This window comes from Sylvia atricapilla, chromosome 10 (genome assembly GCF_009819655.1).
Source record: "Sylvia atricapilla isolate bSylAtr1 chromosome 10, bSylAtr1.pri, whole genome shotgun sequence".
Classification (NCBI taxonomy): Eukaryota; Metazoa; Chordata; class Aves; order Passeriformes; family Sylviidae; genus Sylvia; species Sylvia atricapilla.
This window is the reverse complement of record NC_089149.1, coordinates 22,475,144-22,483,125: the sequence shown is the minus strand read 5'-3', so window position 1 is coordinate 22,483,125 and position 7,982 is coordinate 22,475,144.

The following is a 7,982-nucleotide window of genomic DNA, read 5'->3' as shown; positions in this document are numbered from 1 at the left end:
GCCAGGGGCGCTGTGCGCGGGCGGCCTGAGGGCGGGGCGCTGAGGCGGGCTCTCGGGCCGGCTGTGGTCGCTGGCGCTGGCTGCTATTAGAATACGCAATCGGGTTTCTTTTGAAAGCGTTTTACTGCGCATGCAAAGCGGTAACGAGTTCTGTAAGTTTAATAGTTCGAGGACTTTTTTTTTTTTTTTTTTCCTTCTAGCGTTAAAAGCAATGCCATGAAGACATTGCAGAATCGCAGAATTAACGAGGTTGGGAAAGACCTGTGAGATCACCAAATCCAACCTACGACTAAACGCTCCCGTGTTAAATAGACCAGGGCGCTCAGTACCACGTCCAGTCTTTTCTTAAACACCTCCTGGGGCCGTGACTCCACCTCCCTTGGCAGCTCATTCCACTGTCCCCTCATCCTTTCTGTGAAGAATTTCATCCTAATGTCCAACCCAAACCTCCCCTGGTGCAGCTAAATACTGTATTAGTTTCACTTTTGTAGAGTACTAGGCACTGGTGTCACTGTATTATTCCCCAAATTTAACACAGATAACCCAGACTCTGAGCTTTGTTATTAATATTCAGTAGGGAATATGTTGAGCAAATTATAATGCCTGAAATAATAGGTTCTCATAGAAATGTTGGCAAGCTGATGGTGCAAATATGTGACTAGAAATGAATCATACAAAACCCATAGCCAAAGCTACATGTAAACCGCCTGATTTTGCTGTCATTTATGTGGCACTCAGGTTTCATAGAACATTTTGGCAACTCGTACAAGTATGTCATAGAATTTATAAGAAAATTGCATTCTGCCCTTCCAAAAACAGCACACAGCTCAGCAGACTGGCAGGCATGAAAGGGCCTGAATTCCTAGAAATAGGGTGGAGATCAAGTTGAAGGAGCAAGCTTTGCCAAAACAAGCAACTTCAGCATAGTCCTCCCTTCCAAGAATGAACAGGAGCCAAAAGAGGCGGGCAAGGCTCAGTGCGTGCCACCATTTAGCCATATTACCTTAAGCTCCTTACTTTTGGCACATTTAAATCTGTTACCTCAATTAATGCTAATCATTATAATTCATAGAGATCTCAGGATGTGGCAGTTAAAAGTGCCTGAACTGATAGATTTTTTCATCATACGCCAGGTTTTCTACAATTGGCACAATTTCCTGTAACAGCACACTCCATTTTCAGGCAATCGTAACTTCAGTCCATAATTCTTAAAGATGCCATATTTATTGCCTCAATACAGGCCTAGATCTTATTACTGGATGTGCAAGTCCTGAGGTTCTGGTTCCTTTCTGGGACCTAGAAAGTCTCTTTGTGGGTCAATCTGAGCAATTGTATTGTTCTTCTCTCTTCAGATCCTTAATGATATGGCAGGGATAACAAAAGTCACAGGAACAATGGGAAGCTAAGGAAATGAATAATATGTTCTAATGCTTTAATTAAGGGACCACATATGTAGCTAGGTTTTAAAAAAACCACCATTGTTCTTGTACTCTTTACCCAAGTGTGGGACTTTATACCCATAAAGTTCTTAAAACCTGGGTTTTTTTTTTCCTTGTTCTACACAATTTTTACTAATATCCTGCCAGATCATCTGGGTTAGTTTATACTTGTATAAATAGCTGGTTAGAAGGAAAAAAAGAAACACCTGCTTCTGTCTTTCTTTAATCTCACACCACCATTCACCTCATGGATTTCTTTTACTTTTTTGTCTGAATGTTAATTTTTCTTACCAATGAAGTTGAATGAAATGAGAAACACTGTTCACATATTACAACTTTTTTTTTTTTTTTACAAATTCAACATTTGATATATGTGTGCCATACAAGCTATTACTCAGCTTGCCTCAACATGCATAATGTTCTTGAGTAAGAATAACTGAAGGGCTGACACATAAAAAGTTGGTTGAATTAATTTAAGAAAATATCCCTTTCCATTTAAGCAACTCTTAACAGTATAGGTTCTGTTTCCTGGTTATGTCTGGCCTGATTAGAAAGAGAATTCAATACTTGGAAGGAAAATAAAGAAGAACAAACCAAAACCATCATTTTCATAACCCGTGTACTCCTGGTACAGGAGTGACGCATACAGTCAGCGCCGCTTACGCCTTACTGCTAACTATATAATCCATGTAAATATTTATCATACAGCTATTATCAGTGTAAACATACAGCTTAGTCATTTGTTGACCCAAAATGAAAAAGTGACATTGAGATCTTTGCTTAATAGCACAAGGTTTAAACATGTTTTAGAAGCAATTGAGCAGATCTCAAAATACTCACTTTTTCTGAGGGTTATACAGAGGCTTTTCAATGTGTAACAATTGCAAAGAATCATCCTACTATGAATGCACGGATGCAAATTAAATCTATATCTGAAGGTTATTTTTCTAATTAATGCTGGGAATCTGATAGCAGCACATTTGAAACACTGTTTATGTTAATCTTGAAGGAACTGGTTAGGACTAGCCTGCAAATGTAAGAAGAATGTCAGAGTGTAGTTATGGTAAAGGAACTGTGGCTTTCCTAGACTGTCAGTACGTGACAGTGTTTACAAAAAGCAGAAGAGAAAAGCGGTAACCCAGAATTTGATACACTGAATATTATGAGTCTGTCAGAAAATTAACAAAATGCAGATGATCAAAGGATCAGTTTAAACATGGTATTAGTTTATATACAGCTGTTGCACCGCTGCTACCATTCTGGTTCTGGAAATAACATAGTATCTTGGAAACTGTGGAGACAAGCCCTTCTGTGAGGGACAGATGAAAATAAGATCTGATAGTGAATGTTTTGTATGAATTCAGGGCTTACTGTTCTAGAGTCTTTGATCTGACATTAACTATGCTTTTACTACGTAGTCCATCTCTACTAACTTCTTTTTTGCTGTTACCTTCTCCAGTTCAGCTGCCAGCATCACTAACACAGTAACTGTATAATACAATATGGACAAATAGGGGGGGAAAATAGAGATGCTTTCTCTCTAACTTACAGAGATAAAACAATATATCCTGGTTCTTGATTTGTTCATATAGCCAGAAGACATAGATGAAACAACCAGATGGAAACTAAAGGAGTGTCTTGGTCTTGATGTGGGCTGGAAGAAATGGACCAACATCAAAAAGGTTCCTCAACACTTCCAGCCAAAGGCATCTGATCAGATGATCAGTCACCTCCTGCTTATCTGGATACTTCCATGCTGCAGTGAGACACTTCAGTTAAGCCAAAGCATTTTGAAAAAGCTCAAAAGCCTGAGCTGCTCTATGTAACCAGAAGAGAAGAGAGTAGACCAAAAGGCAGTGTTAAGGGAATGAAAGTGTGAACTATGTCAAGAAGATGGTGCCAGGCAATCTTTCTATGAAACTGAAGAGCCTTCTAAAAAGCAAAGGGGATAGGATGTGACATCACTGATGAAAACAAACTATAGTGTAAAAAGTTATTTGGTATGAACTAACAAAAGAGTAACCTGATGTCATCTAAAACTGATTTTAAAAGGTATGTATGCAAACGTTTATCTTCCTTAAAGCTTGATCACAGAAATAACAGTCAAGAAGTTGTTACTTGTAATAATACTGTAGGCAGAAAATATTCTGTTGAATACAGTTGTTTGGGTTTTTTTCAGTGGCAGCATAATTTACATCTCATAGTTTATAAAAATCATGAAGTTAAAGTATATTCTGCTGCTGGGAATGAATTTTTCTTAATACTCTAGCTGTGGAAATTTTGTGATTATTTCCCATTTCTATCAAGCATTCACTTAATGTTTTCCATTACGGAAACATGGGTTTTGATCCAATTTTTTATGAAATTTCAACTACTTTATAACAAGGATGGGTCAATATTCTGGTGACATTTGTGTGCTCTATTGGCCTGCAAGAAGCCAGGACAGTGGAAGCAATGTCCTTCATAAGGGAGATGAAATGTTGATTTGCTGTACTCCCTAGTTCCCAGCTCTCAAAGTTGGGCTAATCCAGAGGCACTACCAGAGGGCTTTATCTAGCACTCCTTGTAAAGGAGGATTTGTCAAAGATAGTACAGTAATTTCACCAGAAATTACATTTAAGCCCCTTCTTGGAAGTATTTTCTTGCTCTGTATTTTCTTCTGGATATATGAGTAGAATTCATGCTCTGCGTGTTTTTGTCTTTTATGCTAACCTTGGTCCTACACTGTATATGGTCACTAGCCTGGCTCATATTCCCTGCAGAGAGGCTGAGGGAGGGGTGAGGAGGCATTTGGAAGAGGGGCTGATACTGGGAAAAGACCACTTCAAAAATTTTACTTCACAATTTGGTATTTTTGTCTCTGTTTTCATACAAAGAGGGAAGCTTTATTTTCCTTGGAAGTTTGAATCCCAGAAGTTATGAGGAGACATAATATGCCATAATATCCATATGATGGGCATTATTATTTGTTTGCAGTGTTTGTTTGCTTGTTTTCTTGGTTTCAACTTCCTTTAACATATTTTTATTTAACAATACTAAGCCTAATGAAGGCATCTGTCACAGCTCAGAGTGCATTGATCAGCCTTCATTAGGCTTTAATAGTCCCTGACCTGCCTCATCTGGGTCTCCACAGTTACATTCCCTCCTCGTGGGCCCAGAGCCCCATTTAAGGTGAGCCCAAGGCCCTGTGTTGTTCCCTAAGCAGACTAGGACTGGAGTTGCTCTCTCTCCCCAGCCTTGCCCTGGCCATGGGCCCTTGGTTGATGGTTCTGTCTCCAAACTGCTCCATCCAGGTGCAGTGCCTGATTGTTGCCTTCCTGCGCTCCTCTTTGCCCTGCCTTGTGCTTTGGACTCTCGGCTGAAGCAGCTCATGGTCCCTGGACCTTTCCTGCCCCTTGCTCAGGTACCTTGGGACTGGGTCCCCTTCACAGGGGTTGTTCCAGAGTAAAGAAGTGGGGAGGAAAATATTCAAGGCAATGAATCCGAAAGAGGCAATTCAAAGCTGGTAAGCTCTATTGAAGCATTATTTTCACCTTTTTCAGTATTTGTTTTTACAATATTCAGCAGAAATTACAAGGCTGCTGTACATACTGATGCAGTAAAGTAAATGAAGATCAAATTGGGGTTTTGAAGCACTTAAGCATTTTTAGCATAGAAAATAATGTATGCGTTATAATCAAACTACATAAAACTACTGAATATCACCAAACCTGAGAGCTTGTATTTTGTAGCTGAGTGTTACTCAGATTCAGCTCAGGAGAAATTTCACTCTAACCTGATAAAGTAGAATTTTCTGGCAAATACAATATATTGTATTTGGTCAGCTAGTATAGATGTGAAAAGCAGACAAGCCTTCAGGAGCACAATGCTTTATTCAGATCTGAAATAGAAGCAGTGGTTTTCAAAGCTCAATAAAAATTGAGGGGTTTGGGGTTTTTTCAAACTGCCTTTAGAGCATTGGAAACTACTGAAAGCAGCTGGTGGAAATAACTGGTGAGCCTGCTGGGGATGATGCTTTTTGCTGTGTATGTATAGGACATAACACTCAGTCTTTACCTTGGATTCAAATAACAGCTTTCACCCCCATTTTTGTGGAAGTGCTGCTGTGGCCATAATGATTGCCTCAGGACAAAGACAAATGTGCTGTTTCTTGTCAGACCAAGAAAAACAGGTGGGAGCCTTCCTTCAGACCTGGAGCAGCAGCAGGAGATGGCTCCGTGCTGTCCTCCCGTGACTGCTTGTCCTGACATGCGTCTGAGAAATGCTCTGATGCGGTGCACTCACTGAGCAAACAGCTGCAACAGGTTGCTGTCTTACTACTCCAGTTTGTTTTTCACTCTGCTGAAAATGATTGCCTGTCAGTCCTCTGCTGATAGCGCTCTCTAATCTTCTTTAAACAAAATCAACGAGGTGCTTGGGATCGGGTTGAGGCTGTCTCCAGGGGCTGGGTGGGGCTGGAGCAGGTAGATTCACATCGTGCTCTGCATGTGCTGAGAGCCAGCACAGCTCCCAGCTAGAACAAGTAACAGCCCCGGGCTGCCCTGTTCCACAAGCCGTCTCCACTGCAGGAATCACTCACTTCAAAGGCCACTCCTGGAAACAGAGCAGAGGTCAGTGCAGAGGGCTTGCGATTGGCAAGGAATGAGCGCCGGCCAGAGCATAAAGAAAGATAGTGCTCAGCCATCTGCAGGGGTGTTTATGCAAACTTTCTAGGACTTGTTCAGGTTTCTGGGGATCTTCCAGCTTTCTAGGTAGAAGGGCAAGTTTTTCAACCATTAGTTAGATGAACCCGCCCACTTCTCAGAGTCAAAGAATTCCCATGGGGATTGCCCTGGGGACCTGTTTCTCCTCTTCTAAAAACTTGTGAAAGTCTATTTGAAGCTTTTTCTTTCAGCGGTTCACTAATGTGTGTTTCTGCTACCTGTCACATTTATTTCGATTATTCATTCTGTGTTCACGTTTTGGTCCATGTCCAATGAGCTCGAGAAATATATTTTTAATTACTTTCCTTGTTCTCTTTACTGGCTTTCTTTCTGTAATACAATGGTCTCTGGCAGCTTTCTGGGTTTTGGCACTGCGGAGTACCTAGATCAGTTACAACAAGGTGACTTGGCGTTCTGTGCAGCTGCCTGTGAGGATTTCAGCCAGGCCTTTGGTTGATTAATGAGCATTGGCCTATTCTTGAGATAAATTTGTGCTGGATTTTGCCCAAGGGCTACAGAGTGGGCGCTCCAGGGAGTTTAGTGGAAGAAATCTGTACTTGAAATGACTTTTCTTTGAGATTTGTTTACTTAATGATTGCTTGCATGAAGGTAATACCACTGATAAGGAGGAAAGGCAGTCAAAATTGTCAAGAGAAATAAATTGATTAGATTTTTTTTTTCTCCTACTTGAGTATTACAGCCAGTTCTCTCTTGGAGGAAAGATTATATGGCACACCCTATGCTGGGCCAAGTCCCTGAGGTAGGTGGGAGCTCACAGGGTGTTCACTTGCATCTGCATGGTGCCTATCAGCAGTGCCATTTGTACATCAGGGACTTGGCAATGAGCAGTAATTCCCCCCTCCTGCCCCTCCCAGAGCTACTTTTTTCGTGATGACTGGCATATCCCTGTTGACATCAATCACAAATCATGTGTATGAACATGTTTTAGTCGATTTCCTAAAAATCAGTGTGTGACAATTTTACCTGCATGCTGCTCTCGCAGTAACTTTGGAATCAACTGACCACTTTCAGTCTCCTCTGCCAGAAGTGTGTGTTGCTTGTGGGCTGCAGCCCCAGCACCTCCTGCAGATGCCATCCGTGGTCAGCCTGCCTGGTGAGGGGAGCTGCTGTGCTGCTGATGGGAATGGCCGGGGTGTGCTTGCCAGTCCCGGAGCTGAGTCCCAGTTCTGGAGACATGGCAGGATACCAGTTTGTTCTAAAGGGCCTGACCAGCACTGCTCGTTTGTAGCTGTGCCCCCTCCACAGCTGGGGCTGTGCAGCAGTGGGTTTGTGAGGAAACTCATGAGCTTTACCTGCCCCTGCAATGTGCTGGTTCTTTTCTAAATTGGTCAAACAGGGCTGGGTGGGAGACTTGAAACCCTTGGGTTGAAAATGGGAAGCAAGGAACCTGAGGGGTAAACAAACAGTGTGTAGGGAACATGCCAAGCAGCTGACAGTACTGTGATTAAACCTGATATTCAGACCAGGCCATCAGGGTTAATTTTTCTGCTGTTCATGACTTCTGCATCTATAAGGAGTTGGACAACTGTTTTGATGCACCATTGGGGGATGGGTGTTGAAATACTGAGCAAAAAAATCTACTGAGGGTATAAACTATGCAATATTTGAGTGCTTCTGTTGCTGTATCAGAGAAGTGTTTCTCTGAAGGAATCATATGTGATTCTGCAAATCCCAGGTTCATTTGCAGAAGGAGAAGAAATAAATGGAAATATCTACAAAAAGTCAATGTACTGAAATGGAAAAGCAACAGAAGACATAACACAATATGTGTGTTTTTAGAGTATCTGTCAATCTAAAGTAATAAATAAGTAAACAGAAC